This window comes from Battus philenor, unplaced genomic scaffold (assembly GCF_028537555.1).
Source record: "Battus philenor isolate CCGP_79_NKW_IND1 unplaced genomic scaffold, ilBatPhil1.0.hap1 SCAF_17, whole genome shotgun sequence".
Classification (NCBI taxonomy): Eukaryota; Metazoa; Arthropoda; class Insecta; order Lepidoptera; family Papilionidae; genus Battus; species Battus philenor.
This window is the reverse complement of record NW_027181679.1, coordinates 13,235,001-13,257,586: the sequence shown is the minus strand read 5'-3', so window position 1 is coordinate 13,257,586 and position 22,586 is coordinate 13,235,001.

The following is a 22,586-nucleotide window of genomic DNA, read 5'->3' as shown; positions in this document are numbered from 1 at the left end:
TCTTGTACAGGTTTTTACAAAAATTATTATCGTGTCAAAAAAAATAGTTTTCATTGCATACATTCTATGGTATGTTATAATATAATTGAGTGGTTTTTTTAAATAAATACTTGCAACCAAAACTTCAAGACCTCAATAAGCTTAACTTGACTTAATTCCACGGGTAGAACCACTACTTAAGTCAACATGGAAGTCATACGAGAAGTAATGTTAAAGAATGAAAAAATAACTAAAATAGTCAATGTCTTTATTGGGAACGCATTTTTTAACTTTATTAAGCTACCATCGGTTCTAAATGCCATTCTGCAGACAAGAGTCGGTGCAGCAGAAACAGAAGTGAGAATGAGTAGAGAATGAATTGATATAGTGGTTCACATATTTTTATCATCAGCTCATATGGAAGAAGACTGCCACAAAATACGGACTTGTGATACCTACATTCAGCAACTTTGTACATCGTCCATTCTCCCAGTGGTTCTATATTCGATTGGTGCTAGAAGCTGTTAGCTGTTTTGAATTTTACAGAATCTTCGGACTCAGAGCTCGCGGTTTTACAATCCTCGAACTAGTAAATTTAAAAAAATGTTCATCAGATGCGACGCCTGATGTATTGTTTTGACTAATTGTTATGTTCTCGGTTTTCAGAGGAAAAGTGTGATCTTTTCCTTCTGAGTAACTTTAGCTGAATAGATATCGGAGCTGGGAGAGTGACAGTTGGAGTCGTTAGGTCCGCTATTAGTTCACTTATTAAAAATTTGTAAATGATTTAAGCTATTGGCACATCGCGTCAAAGTTACTTAAGTTCACGGAGCCTTCCGTTCCGTGAACTAAGTTCCAATTAAGCTGTAAAAGCCTTAGGACTAACAGCATCAACCTCAACCGAAACCAAGCCAAAGACGCTGACCGGCAAAGTTGTCACCATATTTTATGTTATCATCTGGATTACTCTCAAGATTCTCTGTCTATCCAACATCAGTGACGTCATGTTCTCTTGCTTCAGGTAATAATTACGCAATATTATTTTATTTATTTAAAATTGCAGGATGTTTAATTCTAGTATGTCGTGGATATGCGTGTGTAGGGCCATGACTAGGTGAAATGATGCAATGGTCCACGTCGCGGAAGGTCGCGAGTTTCAAGGCAATGCTTTGCAGTGTGGTTGATTATTATGAGAAAATCACAGGCGTAGAGTCTATTAGAACTCTACGAAAACAATTTCTGAATTAAATCAAAATATTTAGTAAGAAATGTCGATTTCAATAGCTTACTCTTGAAGGCGTGTTTTTACCTTCATTATTTAGTTCAATTTCCTTGCGATAAAGTCGACTATAAATATATACTGAGAGATATTTGAATGTTAATTTCATTTATGTATAATTGATCTATAAGTAATGTTTATAAAATTGAATGTTTGTAACAGTGACTTTTGACACAAAATGATCTATTGATAAACACGTGCGTTCTCATAAATATCTTTTTTTCATCTTGGGAGGTCTGTCTACTTTTGATAAGGAGTATTCATTGCTCTAGTTACATGATAAAATGTCGCTCTATCGAAATATTTCTATTATACGAGTAATTTCTGCCGTCAGCGCATAGACACTCGCTGCAAGTCATAGGCCTCTCTTAAAGATATCTATGGGGGGATATATCATAATCGCCACGTTCAGACAGGCTTTTTTTTTCTTTGTTTTAATATTTCGCCTGCCATATGCGGAACAGAGATATTACATTTGCCCTGTAAATAATTTTTTCACATTTTTATTTATTCTTGCTCCTTTTTTTCCTTACAATTTCATTCTCTTTTCTCACATCCTTCACAAAATCTTGCCAGGACTTAAAGTTCTGGAGTGGGAACCGCAAGCGCAGTGTAGGTCGCCCATTTACTCTGATATCATGTTATGTTTAGAAGATGCTATATGCAGGTGTAACGTACGCGTTGTGGAAGTCACGAACAGGGTGGTCGAGGCTGACGACTTGCCTAGCAGGTTGGGAGACCTCCATACGCTGCATTTGTGTTCACTTTCATCGACCACATTCCTTTTCATTGTTAACCAAATTTTAGATATTCCTTAATTGACGTCTTAGAATTATTTTACTAAAGTTGATTTGTTTTAGGTGTAAAAATTTTAAAAGGGTGAAGGTATAACTCATCTGCTATCTAGTAATGTATGGTGTACCTTATCTAAAATTAATAAATAACATAATGAAAAAGCGTTAGCCAAATTCGTATTAACATATTTTAAAATTATTTATTGTTTATTATCTATCTCTGACTATTGTACTGTCAGAATTTATTGGCCTTTTGTATTCTGATTGAAAAAAAAAACATATATATATCTGTGATAACTTTATAAAGGTTGATTAGAAATAAGTTCAAAAGCCTTAAAGATTTTTTTTTGCTGATAAATAGGTTTACATCTTATAATTTTTTATAACATTAGATCGAAATTTTTTAATACAAGTTTATTGATTTTTAAATCTATTTCATTTTTGACCCTACTCTGCTTTGCAAAGTTTTATAGCTGTGGAGAAGAAAAAACTGCTCTATAAGACGCCACTAAAAACAAACATTCTGTATATTTAAACTCATCATCGTGGTACCCGATTAACAGACAGTTATTAGATTTGGAAACTTAGCAATAGATTTCTTGTGTCAAAGTTTTGTATATCACAGTCGTGTAAACAAGCATAAAAAACAGCCCTGTCATCTATATTTATTGAAAATAAAAAAGGTTTCTTATTGAACAATACCTTACTGCAAAGGTTCAACAACATACACGAATGAAAACAAACGACAATCTAATTTACTCACACAAATGAAAAAGACACAAACACATCGACGGCCACGTATTGTGACTAAATTATGGCCCATCATTAACGCGTCAATACAACGCATCAAAATTTCAATAGCGCAATTATTCAACTTAACAAGCGACACGTTGTAACAACCCATTTCAGTGGTGATTACTTGGGTCAATAAAATGGGGATACCACGATATGTCCTGATTATTTTTTTTATCGACTACAAACAAAAAAGTCGACCTCTGTTTCGTCAGATTTTAAATGATGACGAGGTTTACGGTGCTTCATGCTTGCCTAGAATAAACCTGTTCACTCTTGATTTGAAGCCTTCAAGTTATATTTAGCTGGTAGAAAGACTCCGGTAGGTTGTTCTATACCTTGGCTATTTTCAACTGTGTATAAATGACGTGAATCCGAGAGTCTTGTTATCCGAAAGAAGAATGGAGATGGGGGAACGAATGAACGTAACTCCGAAGCACACTCTTCAGAAAACCTATAGAACACTAAATAGAAGCTGTTCTGGATTTTCTGCAGCTATTTCTTCTTTGAGAGCTAAAGATGTCTGAAGAAGCAGACCATTAACTAGGCAATCCCTGGTTAAATCTCAAAGCCTTATCAGGCGCCATTGTGTCCTATTGCTAAAGGGATTTATTGGTGAGTGACAACCCTAGCCTTGTTAAGACTAATCACTCCATAGAGCATCCACCGAATATATGAATTGTATGTAGCAGATCACGCTATGCCGCCGCTATATTTTACTATTACCTACTAATAAGGAAGGGTTTGTTGCCGTCTTGAATGTTTTATTTGCTCTCATTACAAAATTCATTTATTTTAAACTTCGTTTACATTTATATCGCCTAGTAACGTCTAATACAATATTTGTCGGAATGGCTTTCGAACTCCTCATGACGTATATAATACAAAAAAATTTACTAGATGGCGCTATTTACAAAATTTATATCGATAAACTGCATAGTGTTTCAATCGACACAGCTGGATGGCGCTGTCCTCAACACCTGCAATTGTTATATAAATGTCATGTGTATAGCAATTTTTATTATATTTATCACCATTTTTATACAGCGTGATTAGAAATAGCTATTAAAATCTACAACGTGAACAATTAGCTCATTTATATGATACATTTTTTACTATTGGAATGCGACTGGCAAATGACATCTGGCTGTATAGTCTATTACGATAGATAGTAAACAATTATTAAATTTAATACGTTTTAATCAGAATTCTGGCCACTGTTTCTTAGTATGTTATTATTACGTTATTTATTACTTCTGAAACCATTTATTTTTAAAGAGAGATTACCTTTATATTGTGAGTCAATATGCGATGAATTCGCACGATGTTACGAATAGATTTCATATTTAATGGAATCAGGCGTTACCTTGCGGAAGTCCATCTTAAGTAAGAAAAAGAACAATATTTAGTCACTTCCGCACATGCAGTGGTAGTCGTGCAACAGTCTCTGTGTTTGGCACTAACCGGTGCAACATAACTCCTGAAGATGCCCCGTGGAGGGGTGAAACACGTGTTGATTGATTTGACGGTGGCAGTTGTGTAATTCGCATTGTTTGCCGCATACGCATTTATTAGCGGGCTGGCGGGCGATGCACTTTGTTGCACGACTACCACTGCATGTGAGGAAGTGGTTAAATATTGGTCCTTTTCTTACATGGAATAGATTTCATATTACTTCCAAAAAAAAGGACCAAATTTAACACACCTAACCCAAATAAAACGATTTATCTAAAATATTTCCTCACATAATTTAAATCATCGAGACAATTTGTCCAATCTCAGTCAGATAACAAATGGGACGAACAAAATTTATAACCACGCTTCGGTACCGAACCAGTTTCTTTGAAATATAACTTTGAAAGCATGTAAAGATACAATTAACAATTGAATCTATCTTTAAACTTCTAATTGTTTTTTATTAGGCCGATTACGTTCAACAAATGGGTTCACTCGGCGTCAATTGAATGGATTCCTTTAAAAGCAATACAATATATTATCAAATGGATATAGATGATTCTTCTTTAACTTATAAAATGTATTATTGACTTTACTACACTAAGCATAAAGTATATAATATATCGACATCTGGTCATCGGACATCACTAATGGGATCGCAATATGTATATTCCATTTAATTTGAAAATAACTGGTTTATTAGAATCCACAGTGAAGAATCGTTTACCTGTTATAACTTATAGAATTTTTTTATTATTAATTACGTAAATATAAGCCCAAACGTAAATATATAGAAAAAAATAGTCAGTTTGTTACAAACTTGATAAAAATATAATCAAATTGAGCAAGCTTATGATGACATTTTTCAATTTAAAATAATGATTTGTGTGTTCCGAACGCGTTTTGATCTAAGGATCGACCACAGCAAACTCATTAGTGGTCATTTTTTGTGATCATTGTATTACAATAGTCGCATCCCTTTACGACAAAATGCTATAATAGATTGTCATTTATTATAGCATTTAGTAATAAAAAATAATTGAAGAAATATTTACTAGACCGCTAATTATGCTTTATTTTTTTTTTCATCCACTGTCTCTTTATTCTGTTCTAGTGAAGTGTGATCTAAGTCAGTGTGATGTTGTAACTTATTATTTATATTTATATATTCGTAATTTCAGATCATATATGTCCCCTTCCAGGCATATGTGTCTCCCAAAAGATACATATAGGGTTATATAACATAATCGCCACGAAACTTGTTTGTGAGAAATTGTAATCCCATATAATTAATGTACAAAATATGAATTATACATAATACTGTATCCCGAGAATAGAACCGGCGACCTGCGTTCGTAAGTCTCAGTCTTTCGCCACTGAGCTACCGCTCATCAATTATGTAGAATACTGTTTTTTTATAAATATATATGCCATATAAATATATATGTATGTTTTTTTTATATGCACAGGTTGCCTAGAAGATATTTCCTCGTGTGAAAACACCGCCTATTTTACTTTTTACTTTACTATTGTGCTAGTTGCACATATATATTCTATGTATATATTCTAGTGTGCGTAATAAATAATATCGTTAATTTCAAAATTGAGAACGATATTAAAAATGAAAAATATAATAGCACCATATATTTATCTCCTATATGATGTCTTGTTTTAAATTAATAGATCTTTGAATGTAAAAAGGTTCTTGATCAAGGAACGTGACGCGTCTGTTATAGAAATAAATTTGAGGGTGTAAAAAAAACGCGATAAAGGTACCGCCCGCAATCAGGGGCGGATTTAGGATCCACCACACGGCTTACACCCCGCGTAGAGTAATGGTACAAATTTAACTTATTGCATTAATTTTGGGCCACAACGCGGTGTATTTTTACACGTTTTAGCGGCAATACTGAATACGGCAAACGTTTAAAACAGGACTTTTTCTTGAGAATTATATTTTAATTTTTATTTAGTAGTGTTTCGGAATGAATAGAACTGAGCTGTAGGTAGTACAGCGATAGATTACTGGAATTTGCACCGTAGATCGCGGGTTCGATTTTGTGGTATATGAAATTCACGCATATCCAAAGTCGAACTCATTTGAACGTTTTTTCGCCTTATTTATGATAAAACTTAATGTCTCTATATATCTTACAGTTATTGTTGAACTTTATTAAATATTATGTATTGGACTTAAACCGTGAATTCCATATTCCACTAAACATCGGCTTGACTAAAATTAATTATTTTTTACGTATTTTAACTTTAAAATTTGTGTTATTTTTTGTGAATACTAAATTTATTGTAACATTATTTATAATTGTAACAAATAAATGGTCGTACCTTTAGTAACGCAAAGATCGCACCTACATTACGCGAGCGTTTATTGTCTGCGCCGGCGCATCGGTCAACTTCGGCTATCTCCGGCCATCGCTCCCCATTGTTAGTTATGCTCGGGCGCTGTACGCACGCTTCTTGCTGCCGCGATTTTTGCCAACTCATTTGCAACGTAATAATCCTTGCATTATATTGAGTAATTTAACGATGGCAGTTGTGTAATTTGCATTGTTTGCCGCATGCGCATTTATCAGCGGGCTGGCGGGCGGTGCACTTTGTTGCACGACTACCAATGCATGTGCGGAAGTGGCTAAATATTGATCCTTTTTTTACTTAGCATGGATTTCCGCAAAATAACGCCTGATTCAATTTAAAAAATTATATTCTTTCGCTTTTCCATAAAATTGTATTTCTGATATTGAATGTTTTTATCTTTGGTTAAAATTAGTTTCTATTTTTTCCTATATGTGCTAAATTCTAAATGAAACCGTTTAAGTAATAGTGAACTTTATTCTTTATTCTTTCTCATCTAACTATCGAACGTATAAGTTAGTGAACAAACAGACATAAAGTATATAATTATTTTTCACTAAGTATAGAATATTTTTTTATTATTTCCGCGCTTCTCTTTTTTCTGTCTTAAGATCTTTCATTAATTTCTCCTTTGCCTATCTCACTCTCTTCCATTGTTTTTATACCTTGTTACCTATCATACATCTATTCTTTTTCATCACATTCCCTTCAGAATACTCTAACGATTTTAAATTTATTTCTTTATCTATACTTTTAAAAATATAGTATTTTTTTATTTTGTATCCATTAATTTACTATATATTTCTAAATCACAATTATCATTTCGTTTTTTTTACAGTTTTTTTTTGCAATGTTTATCTCTCTTTCAATGAGTTACTTTTTTTCCTTTTTATAGCTGTTCCAATTATCCTCCCAGAGTATTCCGGAATGATCTGGTGATCTCTTGGCTAACCAGCAAGGCGATATTACCTCCTTCTTGCCTTATCTGCAACCGAAACTGGCAATCCATTTTAATGAAGCTATAAAACTCATAGAAGTTTAACAGAGCTAAAAATAAGTTAAGTTAATAATACTTCTAGGGACAAGTGTAATTTAGACATATCATCTAATGCAATATTGATGCGGCGTCTAATGATCTAACTTCTGGATTTTCTGTTTCGTTTCTCGACGAATAAATGACAGAGCAAAATGATAATCATTTTGTAACTATAAAATAATGCTTGTTTATGTCTACGCATTTCTATAGAAGTATAAAAACATTTTATTATATACTAGCTGTACTTTGCTACGCTACCAACTAAAAAAATTCGAAGTAAAGATATTACACAAATACTCAGTTAATTTAGAGTAATTTTATTGGTTCTTTTCATTTCGAAAAATTTGTGACATGGAATTCATTGAAATGACAGTGACGCCATCTATTGAAAATTGATCATACCAGCTAAGAAACCTCTGTGGGTCCATGCACAACAACTTTTTTAAAGATTCTCATGTTATCAAATGCATAGTCTACGATTGTATAAAGGACATACAGAGAAACGTTAATTTTTTGTATTATATATATATATATATGATAGGTGGACGATCACTGCAGAAGTGAAGGCGGTTGGAATGACGTGGAGCGAAGTAAAGCACAAGATTCAAGACCGCTCGGGATGGCAACATACCGTGCACGCCCTCTGCCCAATCTCGGGGACATAGGAATAAATGATTATTCTTTATTAATTATATGTATAAATGTATATATGTATGTAAGAATAGGACCAATATGTAGCCACTTCCGCACACGCAGTGGTAGTTGTACAACAAAGTACCGCCCGCCAGCTCGCTGATAAACGCGTATGCGGCAAACAATGCGAATTATGCGGAAGTGGCTAAATATTGGTCTTTTTCTTACTTATGATAAACTACGTAACGCCTGATTCCATTAAATATGTATACATGTATGTTTTGTCAATATATACACGTTAACTACCAGTTATTTATACCTCGACTGTTTCCATACTTTGGTTGTCTGGAAGTAATTGCCTCGTGTGATAAGACCGCCCATTGTACTTATTTCTTTACTATTATGCAACTATGTATATATTTTCTAGCGTGTACAATAAATAAATAAGAAAATTTAATTTTTTTTCTTTTCTTTTTATTTGCAGACACGTATTTGGTTAATAGCTATGTTAATTTTCATTTTGATAATTGAAATAAAAGAAAATAAAGATGACATAATAAAAAAATAACTTATTAATATTCAACCTAATTTACTTCAAGAACCTTTAGTATGACTGTACAAATAATTAACGAAAATTTGCCAAATTAAAACAGAGCATAAGGAAAATTAATTTCACTTTGGAAAACAGACGTCTGAGAAAAAAAAAACAAAACAGGAAATAAGAAAACGGAAGTCGTAAAAGAGGGAAAAAAAGTGAAAAGTAAATATATAATTTTAAAACACGGGCGGAAATCTTTTTAAATTTTTTTATGAACTTTTGTTACGAAGCGAAAGCTTAATAATTGTTATTTCTTATAGATGGACGCCATCTTTGTTTACGGAGAGAAAATATTTTAAAAATATTGGTTTTTGTTATTATTCGTAGGTACTTTATACAGGGTGATAGGTTATACCTGAAAAACCTTTAAAGGGATAAATCTAAAGCTCATTTACTGTCAATTCATGTATAGTGCCTACCCAAAAATCAGCGGTTTCAGAAGTAATAAATAATAAAATGATAATATAGTAAAAAAAGCCTTTAAAAATTTGTATGCCTTTGTGTTAAAATTTATGTTTGCTGCCTGTCCCTGCAGACTATAACATTCCAATAGAATAAATTAATTAATGTTACATATTTCTGAGTGATCACTTAATTCACGGTGATTGTAAATAGATATATAAGCTTTTAATTCACAACTGTAAACCTTTAATATCAATAAAAATCATCCTGTATTTCTGTAAACACTCTGATATACATTTAATAAATTGGTACAAAAACGTCAGTTTCGTGGCCACAACTTAACGCAAGGAAGTGTGTTAACGCTTCGTTTAGCCTTCGATCTCTGAATGGGGAATTGGCGGATTCTCCGCGGAACGAGCGTATTGGCGCAGGAAATATGTTCGTGTAATATAATCAGTTGTTATATACTGCGAAGCTATTTTTAGCAGAGCTATAAGCTTTTAACATAACGACTTTAATATACTGTTATTTGAAACATTGAAATGAGAATATAAATGTTTTGAATATTTAAAGTTACACATGACGTAATTCTTCGTATATATAAATAAGCTAGGTTAATAATTTTATTAATTTATTTATTTATAAATAGCTATTCAGAAATATTTGCTTTTGAAAAAAATACCGTTATGCGTTATAAGATAATAATAAATACATTTAAAAAACTTTTAAGTTAAACGGTTTTTTGATACCCATATTGTGGTGGTTGTGAAAAAATATGTACCTAGTCCGCCATATTGGAACGGCGTCCATCTTGAATTTTAAATCTTGACATAATCATCGTGTTTTACTAGTGTAGCCCTTTCATTTGATACCCATATTGAGGGGGTTAAGGAAAAATACGTAATCCGCCATTTTGTATCAACGGCCATCTTAGATTTATAATATTATTGATTTTATTATATTATATAGTCATCTAAATTAAATGTGTGTACCAAATTTCAGATCAATCTAACAACGGGAAGTCATTTGCGTTGTCCTTCGAGGATTTGAATACTGATATTTTCTTGTATGTGAAAAACTTTTTATATTTATTGAAAATAATTAATCGTCACGTTGGAAAACAAATATACATAGAGATCACGCAACTAAGGTGAACAAGTAATACGACATAAAAAATGAAGTACCTAGAAATAATTTCACAGTGAATATATACGAATACAGTGATTCCATATGGATCTTAGACGTGGTCACTTACGACAGGCCTCAAAGGAAGGCCCAAGGTCACCCAGAGTGCAATGGAGAGGGCTATACTTGGAGTTTCGCTGCGAGATCGAATTCGAAATGAGGCGATCCGCAAAAGAACTATGATGAAGAATTCCTCATCTGAAATGGTAGTAGGCGGAGCACATCGCTCGTGCAACCAGGAAAGGTTCTGGAGCGGCGACTACAAGCCGGTAGACGCGAATAAAGCCTCCAAATAGGTGGATGACATAGTCAAGGTTGCAGGAAGTCGCTGGATGAAGACAACGCAAAACCGGTCATCTTTGGAGAGGCCTGTACCTTGTAGTGGTCGTCCATCGGCTGAAAAGAAGAAGAAAAAGAATATGTATGAGGACACAGGAGCGATTAGTACAGCGACATCTCTCTTTAATCTGCTAAACGATAAAACTGTCATGACTGAAGAAGAACTTTTTTCTGGATTAGATATCCAAATCAGCATCAGTATAATCATAATAATATGTTTATATAAGGAAAATTTTCTGGACGGTAAATGTGTATACAATTGTAAGAAGTCCTTAAACCTACAACGCGGACCGTCAGCCCCGAGCGCGGCAATCGGCGCCTCTCCTTACAACGCAATGAATCCGTCACCCGTAGGTCGAATATATGAAATGCTGAGAAGTTACATTTATATAAATTTTTGCTCTATCTTTTGAATTTTTATCTATCTTTTGAACAAGTTTTAGAAGAGTTACTTATTATAATACAATGAAAGTTTAAAGAATATAGTTTTCACTAAATGTAACAATTTTGAAAATACGTCATAAAGATTGTATTTAATTAAATTTTCTGAGATTTGACGTTGATTCATGGGACACTATATTTATTTTTCGGGCTTCAATATTTTGCTCAGTACATATTATCCGGTGTATATATAACCATTGTATGTCTTAACCTTCACGTCGTTTTCCTTTTATCGTGTTTCTACAACATAAATTTCACGTCTCGCGTGAACCGATGAATATTTCCTAACATTATTTGCCAAAGGCCGATAGATGCAAAACAAAACCCTATTGAATATTTCAGTGATGCGGTTGAATGAGGCGAAAGAATCTCAATGGTAAATTCAAATCCTGATTCTTCGGAGAATAAAGCAATCAGAGGTAGAACAAAGGATCGACCGGTCTAGTTCTCAAACTTTGAAAAGCGCAAGCTATGTCATTTGAGTTCATTTAAGGTTTTTGGTTAGTTTAAACAAGTAGATCTGTGTTCACAAATAGATTTGTGTCGTAACTATTAAAACACAGGTCTTCAATTTATATTGTATATTCTATTTCGTCCTTCATATTATCTTTTATTCATTCCTTTTACGTGACACATGTTCGAAGAACGAGATATCACACTCAAAACTCATTTTACCCGAGTCAGAATTTGTAACTAAGAAAAGGACCAATATTTAGCCACTTCCGCACATGCAGTGGTAGTTGTGCAACAAAGTGGTGGCAGTTGTGTGATTCGAATTGTTTGCTGCATACGCATTTATCAGTGGGTTGGCGGGCGGTGCAGTTTGTGGCACGACTACCACTGCATGTGCGGAAGTGGTTAAATATTGGTCCTTTTCTTACTAAGGATGAACTTCCGCAAGGTAACGCCTGATTCTATTAAATAGAATTTGTAACGTTGTTGCCCCATACATGGTATGGGGAACGAGGGAACCTAACATACGGCGGCCGTTTAAAAAAAGAAACTAGAGAAATTTCTTCCACTCACACAAAGCGTTTTGCTAACACTGTTATAATACGAACAGTCATGAAATAACACAATCTACCGATGACATTGGTACCAGCTAATAACTTAGGAGTCTTCAATTTAAGAGTGAAAAGGTTTCTTCTAGGCAAGCATGTAGCATAGTAGACTTTATCATCGCTCAACATCAGACGAAACAGAGGTCAAATGCTTCGACAATAAAGAATAAATAAATACATTTAAAAAACTTTTAAGTTAAACGATTTTTTGATACCCATATTGTGGTGGTTGTGGAAAAATATGTACCTAGTCCGCCATATTGGAACAGCATCCAACTTGAATTTTAAATTTTGTCATAATCATCGTGTTTTACTAGTGTAGCCCTTTCATTTCATACCCATATTGAGGTGGTTAAGGAAAAATATGTAATCCGCCATTTTGTATCGGCGGTCATCTTAGATTAATAATGTTATTGATTTTATTATATTGTATTGTCATCTAAATTAAATGTGTGTACCAAATTTCAGATCAATCTGACAACGGGAAGGTGTTCTAATTTTGACCCAAATAAACAAATTCCGTACGGGTCGAACTAAATAAAACCGTTTAAAAACAAAGTGAAATAGATAATGATTGCTTTCCTTAGCTAAGCTTCAAGACTAGTTGAATCTATTAATTATTTTTATTAATAAATCTGAAAGATATTCTAACAAAAATCATTTTGCCAAGAGATAAAATATCGAGATATTCCAGAGTTGCACAAACATAGCAAGGTGACTGTAGCCAAACAATCAAGCAGGCCGCCTAAACACACAACTTTTGAGCCGACGACTTCGAAAGTCAACACACACACATACTGACTATAAAGCAAATGTTAACGAAAGTGCTTGACACAAATATTTTCTTATAGCTTACCAGTAGAACTATATAGGCCAAGAGACAGATAAAAAATTACTGCATATATTTATTTATTTATAACTACTCATTTTATGTTTAACCGCGAACTTCTTGATATATTTATTTATTATTGTATTAATAATAATCATTTCTTTCCTCATAAAGTTAGAGTATCTTGTATCCGTCCAGAAGATTTTCTCCCGATATGAAAAAATTCCTCCCCAAAGATCGCGAACATGCGCTACCCGCGTCGATATGAGTATAAATCCGACACCATATTTAATCTGTTGTCATTCTTTTAATCTAACCTTATTGATAATTAAGAAAAGGATTAATATATAGCTACTTTCGCTATGTAGCAGTAGTACGACAATAAAGTGCACCGTTCGCCAGCCCGCTGATAAATGCGCATGCGGCAAACAATACTAATTACACAACTGCCACTGTTAAATCACTCAATACGTGTTTCCACTTCTCCACGGGGCATCTTCAGGAGCAATGTTACACCGTCATTCTTATCAGTGGGCTGGCGGGTGGTGCACTTTATTGCACGACTACCGCTACATAGCGGAAGTAGCTATATATTTGTCTTTTTCTTACTTAGGATGGACTTCCGCAAAGTAACGTCTGAATACATTAGATACTTATTAATAATTCCAAGGGCCAATATCAACCGCCACTTGAAATGCCAGAGCACTCGAAAATTTGATAGACAAAATTAGAGAAAATTCATTTCGGACGCCACAAGGACTACTTTACTTCATATTAATTAAATATCATAAGATTAAAAATAAATTATTGGAGTAATTAATATGTATAGGAGGATGGATCATAATCGCCATGCTTGGCTGGTGGATTGGCGATCTCAGTGTGGTATTATGGTACGCAGAAGACGCTGCTGCCCATCCTCTGTAGACTTGTGAGCAGTGGAATGAAATGAAATGATGAAAGAAAATAATGAAATCAAACCCGTGATTTATGATCCAAGACTTGGTTCTCTATCGCTGGGCTATTAGTCTTCAGATTTCCTGTAATGGTTTTAATAATACTGTGATAAAAAGCGAGGTGAAGTTGTTAATAAAATATAAATTCTTTATTTATTTATTCTTCTTTGTTAATAAAATATAAATTCTTTATTTATTTATTCTTCCAAATCAATTTCATCACCTATAAAATAATCACCGTCTGATAAAACTCACTTTTGCCAACGCTTCTTGCCTGTATTAGCCTTTGGAGTTTTCTGTATAGCCAGAAGAAGAACGGAGCCAAATCAGATGAATATGGTGATTGTGCAACCATTTAAGACGAAGTTTTTGGTAATTTTTTCCAAAATATTAAGCTATCTTGGCACAAATCGAGACCACGTGTTTAAGACACAAAAAAATTCAAAATGATTTGAGGTGACCCAAATGATATTCCTTTTAGCATATGTTCTAGATACTTCTACCAACCAAGAAAACAATTACTTGGTTTTCTTATGCCTGGGAGTTTTTAATGAAAATTTCACCTTACTTTTTCATCTCATTGTAATTTAAGTTAATATTTAATTGGTTAATAAGTCTCTTAAATAATATTAAAAATCGTCGACCAATAACATTTAATGGTCTTTTTTGTATTTAAGATGCTTGAATGTGCCCTTGAACGGCTTTATCTATTCGTTGGCTTGTTTATATATCTCTGTCAGAAATCGAAACCGCAATCTTTGAACAATCGATAACCATTTGTCAACAACTATATAATATATATTACGCTGTAATATATTATACAGAGTGATTGTTATTAAGTTTAAACCTTTAAAGGGGTAAATATATAGCTCTTTTAACAAGGAAAAGCCAATAACTTCTGGCAGTAAACCATTCACGCCGACAGATGGTGAGCAATAATAAAATTTAATATATAATAATCCGAAAAACGCTTACGCTTTTTTTACTATGTTATCATTACTTTATATGTTATTACTGAAACCTTTGATTTTTAATAGGCTGTATCGAATTGACAGCAAATGTCAAAATCACTCAGTATACATGTCAAATAAATTTATGTGAAAGCGCGAGGGCCTTCATTAGAAACCATGTCAGGTGGGCGTGGTCGCGGAAGATTATGAAAATTAGTAAATTAATCTTGCGTATGATTCAAAATCATTGCTGCATTTTCTTTATAATCACCTTGTTTTCACAATTAGATAATAATAAAGTAGGAAAATAGAATGATTGATTTGATTTTGAGAGATTCGATCAAAAACTGCCTCGATTCAAGATGGCCGCCCCGCTGCGACACGACGCTCCGCTAGTGACTGACAAGTCACTTTTGACGTTGACTGACAGCACGACGACCCGACTGCGGCTACATTTGCAATTGATATAATTTATTTAAAAGAAATTTATTAATAAATGAATTACTTTTCATAGTTCGCGAACACGATCTAACAACGTCTTACAGTTATAAATGTAAGGAAACTAACATCTTTGACCTATAACAAAGTTATATGAAAAACTTTTGGCTACGCATAGATTTTTCGTAAAGAAATTTGTTGTTTTTGTTGAATAAATTACGCTAAAATTTCTTTAGAAATGTATAAATAATTTATGTGTTAATTTTAGTTATAAGTTTCGTAATAATTATGAGCGAGTAGTGAAATAACAAAAAGCTTTGTTTTTGTTGAACGACCTTTTTATATATTCATTCATTAAATTAACATATATTTAGATCATCTATGAACAGTGGCAGTCCAGCGATAGAGGAATGAGACTAGCGACCGTAAGTCGCGGGTTCAATTCCCGCGATACAAACCTATATAATTCACACTTTCTGTTTTAATTATATAGGATTGGCACTATGCACAAACAAGTTCCAGAGATTAAACAGCGTTTCGTACCATTATTTATTTAGGTGCCTATAATATTAAAGAACCACTACATAGACTAATCTAGCCGTTATTTCAAATAATAAGGTGACCACATGTCAAATAATTCCCGAACTGTCGTATTTTTTAAATATTTAAAATTAACGTGTTATGGTCTTTGGCGTCTATAGGCTGGAATGTATTTATTTAGGTACACCAGCAGTACATATGAATTAAAAGTACAATAAATATTACTATATGAATAATGGGTAGGTAGGATACTATGTTAAAATTTTTATCATAGAAAGGTCCGACCGCATCACATGTAAAAGGAAACATCTGTATTACGATTTTAGACATTAAAAGAGCTGTTAATTTGAAATTGTTTCCATAATACTATATGGCAATCGTCAACCTGTCTGCCGAGTGTGGCTATTATGGTATATCTTCTCACGGATATTGTTACGTACTGTGGGTTCTGACTCGGAATGAAACACCACTGGTTCACAAGGAGTCCTTTATTCATAAATCAGATGGTCACCTTACTTTAACACAAAGTTTACTTTCGCTTAGTCCAAACTGCTTCTAAATTACTAAAAAAATCATAATCCAAATAACTGACCAAATAGTCACTATATATCACTGATCGTAGTCTTAATAACTCGAAAAACAACACTTAACTATAGACATGGGTAGTACATCTATTTATACCACGAAGAAGGTTCTAGTAAGTTCGAGTTAGTACTCGATTAGAATTTCCGAGAACCGTAAACAAAATTCTATAAATAACTTTCCGTGTTTATTTAAGAGGGTTCTGTAACTCTGTGCTTTGTAACAATATCTTTAGGAGAGGTCACTTCTATGGACTGAAACGAGGACAAAGTAGTATAGATCTTTTGTGGAGTTGAACTGTTAGCTGAACACGTGTCTGTACCTTCATCATCTTCACCATTATACTTGATTAGTGGGGGGTGAAATGCCTAACATATATTTGTAATACACGATAACCACGGCATCGAAATTCAAATGTGTTCGAATTTGAATTAGAACGCGCGAGAATGATTTCAAAAATTATTGTAGTCTTAGTGGCCAGTTATATGAAGTTTTTACGTAAACACTATATGCTACTGTTAAGCCTAATTTAACGGGGCACGTTGGTATTAAAAATGTCTCACCTTCTTGATGCGTAATAACGCATGGTGGGACTTTTATCGACCCACCTGTAAATATTGGAACAGTTGCGCGCTCATACATTTTTTTCTGAACTTTATTATTTAAAATAATTGGCAACACCATTAGCAATTGTTAAAAATATACTCGATTGCGCCGGCAAGGTTTATCATCATATGACAGGTTCATCAAGTGTTGAAACCGAAAATTATTAGTAGTTAATAACAGAATTATTTTTTTATTTTTTTTATATCATTGTATATCCTTATTTATAATAACACACCAATTTTGAACGAAATAAAATTTCTGTGCAACATGGGTATTTTTATTATTTCAAAATTCCGTGCCTCAAAGGGTTAAAAATAGAATGTCAATATTATTTATAAATAAATTATAATCAATACGATATTATAATCATAAAAACATTACAATACTTTTATTAAAAAAATATATATTACGGTGTTACCGCTAGTTTCAACCAAAGACAACGGTTAAATAACTGCTGACACGAAACTAGTGTTTACCAGCGGCTTGACCCGTCGGACATCGAACTTGTAACTCGTAAAAGATGTGCAAACAGACGGACATATTTAAGAAAACACTTATGTTTACAAGAACAGATATTTATTAAGTCATTTTAGTTGCAGTACTTCTGTTTACGTACGTATTCGTAATGGTATGAGATAAAATTATTTTATTCGATTTTTGAATTTTAAACATGCATCTAATTTTTTAATCTGATTCGCAAAAACTATACAATGTAAAATTTTAACTAATGTAGGATTTTTTACTGAAACTGATTGAAAATTCTTCACCTGATTTTTATAAAGACATTGCAAATTCAAATTCAAAATATTTTTATTAAAAAAAGCGTTTAAATTCAGTTATGAATTATTGAAATTTTAATGCAATAAAAGGATGTTGATCTGGTAAGAAGAGATTCCCAGAAACTCAACAGTTTCTCTTCTAAACTTAAAAATGGAAACCAGTTACAAAATGGAACAGTCTAAGACAGCGTTTTCCAACGTGGGGCCCACGCCCAACAAAAGGGTCAATTTGATTGTTAATGGTGTAAATATATATATTACATAGGGGGGTGTTAGTATTTTGAAAAGGCATAGATGGGTTACAGTATATAAAAGGTGAAAACTACTGATCTTCGAGTTTACACACCCTGTATAAGATATAGTACACTCGATAAATCATTTGTAAACTCTTTGAAAGTGAAATTTAGTCATTACGATTTCATATCACTTGTCTCTCACTATTTTTATATAAGTATTTAGAATTTGACGCACAAATAATATGTGATTTTTAGAATATTTTTTTAACATCTCTCGTCGAATCTTCTTACAACACATTTACCAAAGTTTATTGTAATATCGTACACAATTGCAAAATCGTTGCCGATTTTATATAGTCTGGAGTCTAGACGAAGATTTAAAAACTTTTGTCTATACCTCAAGTTCATATTCAAATTCAAAATATGTTTATTCAAGTAGGTATTTATATGCACTTTAGAATCGTCGATTATTTAATTATTATAAGCTGTAAGCTACCACCGGCTTATCTGTTGAGAAAAGCCGGTCGAAAACTCAACAGTTCCTTTTTTAAATTTAACATAACATATTTTTTTCTGTTGTAACCTTATATTCGGCGCAATTTATGAACTTAAGCACATATAAAACATTATTATTAAGATTTTTCTTATAGAACCATTGTTTTCAATTGAGAAAAAAATATTTTTGACATATCTAAATAAAACTTGAAGTAAGTATGAAGTAAGTATTCCCAACCTCTTATATTTTTCAGCAACACTCTCTTGAAATAACCAGTAGAAAACAATCATGTGAAAATTACTAAAATTAACTTATCAATATATCAAATAATAATCTATATATATATGTTAAGTTGAATAATGTTCACTTCGTACTCTGTTGATTAATTGAAAGGCTTCTTTAGAGATTTACTTATAAATACAGCCATTTTGTTAGTTATGACAATGCCCAATTTTGATAAAAATTCTTATCTGTAAACATAATTTTTCCTCTTTTTTCGTACCGCTTAAGTAGTTTTGATTTTACCAATCTATAAATTTTTAATTATCAATTATAACATTAACAGTGCGTATCTTATAGGCTGCAATTTCGAGGACATTTTTTTAAACATGGGCCTCGGCTCTCTCTCTCTCTCTCTCTCTCTTTTACTGCTTTAATCGGCTTTTTCGTACGAACACTACGTGGAAGTCCAGATCTTTTTTTGTCACAAATAAAGGTATCTAATAATGTTATTTGGCACCATATCTACTTTATGTAATACAACAGCGATTCTGTTCTCTTTATCATTCCAAACCAATTTAATATCACAAAATATTACAAATAAAAAAAGACATATTCCAAATTCAAAAGTGACCTTTTTATTTTTAATTATAACAGTATTTACGGCCAGCTAAATAGGCTTGTTATTCGCAATTATGTTTGATATTGTGTAACGAAGCTCGTCTTTACATCTAAAACAATTTCTATTTCAATTTAATTCATCGATCCTATTCAATATAAGCCGGGAATGAAACAAAAGGGAAAGCAATAAAATCGTAATAAATTTGGAAAGACGGCAGCGATTCAGATTTTAAACATGATTAGGTTCGAATGAATCGCTTACATCGATTTAACTTTTCGATTCACTTTTCGACGTTCGCCCAGTGACAGCTATTGGTCCAATCAGAACAACTGGCTTGTCGGTCAAACTCCGAGAGAATCAAGAGCCGTCTCACTTCATTTCGTCGACAATATTACGTTTACAATTGACATTACCAACAATCATTAACGTCCAATCGATTGTAGACTTTATTACGTTTGCATTAGGCGTGTGGGTTGGGTCGATGTGTTTGCCGAAGCGCAAATTGATGTCGAATTAGGAAAAGGCGATGGGGAGAGAATTGATTAGACACGGCGTTTATTAGTTTAGACGGTTCGTTCCCGGGTATTGTCGCTTCGTAAATTAGCGCGATCTTTTGGATTCCTTCAAGCGTACCTTATTTATATATACTAAGCAATTTATTACTGAATATATATATACATATATATTATTAAAAGTCGTCTTAAACGTCCGCTGCAAGGCATATGCCTTCCAAAAGATATCTTTGGGGGAAATACCATAATCGCCACGCTTGGCAGATGGATTGGCGCTCGCAGTGTGATATTTATGCTACGCAGGGGACGCTACTGTCCACCTTCTGGAAAATTCGTTGGTAGTTGTGAAAATGCTAATATGTAATATAATATAAAATAATTAATACACAAAGTGTGACATTTAAGGTAGACCTTATATCAAGACTCAACCTCATCAAGAGGGCAATGGAGAAAGCTATAGAGTTTCGTTTCGTGGTAGAGAAACAAAAGTCATCTGCAGAAGAACCAAGGTCATTGTAGCTGGAACAATTGCTCGTCTGAATTAAAAGTGGCACATCGGTCAACCGAAGGTCAAGTCAGTAGACTACATAGGTAGGCCTCACATTGGTCGAGGGTTAGAGCTCATCGTCCACTCAATGCGAGCCCGAGAAGGTCAGGAATGCGATAAAGTTTCGTGTTTCTGGAGTACAGGAAGGATGTCAGGGGAGACATTGCTTCTTTCCGGGATGTTTCTTGGTACAGTACTTAGGAACAGCTGCGAGTTTAGTAGGAGATACGGCGGCATCTTTAAAGGTGCCGAAGACCACCACCAAGCGGGTTTTGTTCAGTAGAAATCTAAGTCCTTCTCCTAGAGGACAGTGTGTCTAGTGTACATTCTGAAGATTCCCCCCAGATACCAAAAATAGATCGTTGGATGTGGGCAGTGAAGGACCTATCACCATCATCTTTGAGAAAGGCTTATGTCTTTCATTTGACTTGCAGAAAACACGTTTTATATAAACATATCTTGCCAATAGATACATAAGAATTTTAATAATTATAACAAAACCTTAAATGAAATAAATTTATTCAAATTTATCCCATAAAGCTACACTTACCTTGGCAATAAGACTTATCTTCGAATTACTTTCAAAGTGTCCCGACTGTACCAATTTCGTAATCTTTACATTAAGCCAATACAAAGCGGGCGATATGAAAGAAAAAAATTCAAGAGGTTCCAAGGATTTTGGTATACACCGGCGAAAATTTATTGCTACAGCCTACACTTTAACGGGACTTAAAAGCCATCGCGAGGAGGTCCGTTAAGAAATGTCTAATGGAACTGAAGATGTAAGCAAACATTTGGAGACGGTGGATTATTTTTTTTTAAATTGGTGTAATGCTAAGGCATTGTTATTAGTTAAACGTGCCGAGTGTATTTGGACTACGAAAAAGGTTTTGTATGTTTTCATAATTACCAGGCTTATTATGCTCGGACAGGTATTACGCTTTATGCCACCCCTGAAACCTCCTCTGGAATTGATAATCAACCTTTACATGCAATCTATCTTCTATCTTCTATCTTCTATGTATCTTCTTTTTGGGACAGGGGAGTATTTTAGATCATTTTGTTTTCCATTTAATCTCTGTCTCACCGTTCACAATCTCTCTCTTTCTACTTTCTTTAATCCTACATTTAATTCACATATTGTCTCCCATTTTTCACCACATGTCTTGAAATTTTTATTATTTACATTTTTTGTTATTTTATAGAGTACTATTTTTTATTTTTTATTTAATAATTGAGTCTACGTGATCAGTTAGGGCTCCAATTAAAATGAAACGTAGCGTCGTCTTTTTCAAAAGTCCTCTAAGGACGATGGCTATTAGTGTGATAAGGAGCTACCGCACCTTCTCTTATGATCATGTTTTTGGGGCGACTGCCTCTATGACATCTTGGCCAAACCACAAGCCACGACCTATATAAGGAGTTTTTCTACGTGTTTCCCTGCTATATGCGGGGCAGGGATGTCACATTCCGGATATAAATATTTTTTTAGTCTTTTTTTTAATCTTTTTCACTTCTTTCTTGACAAATTCTTTATCTATTTCTCCCTTTCTCTCTTTCTCCATTTCTCTATTTCATCATATCCTTTACAAAATCAGGAACCCTTCACGTTCATACCATCTTTTATACATCGCCTTTATTCCGTCATCTGCATTCCTGATTACATTTTATCGATATAACTTTACTCTTTACATTTAACTTCTGGTTTCTTATTATTAGGCTTTCCCGATACGTTGTTTTAATCTTTAGTTCAAAATCAAAGGCTCTTGGAGCTTGGATTGCGATCGAACTCTACCAGAAGAATTGGTATTGCGGAAGATCTTTATTCAAGTTGCTATTAAGCTGGTGGAACGATCGACTAAGCAATCCAAGAGAAGGAAGTATCACTCTTATTGTTCGTTCAGTCCTAGAGG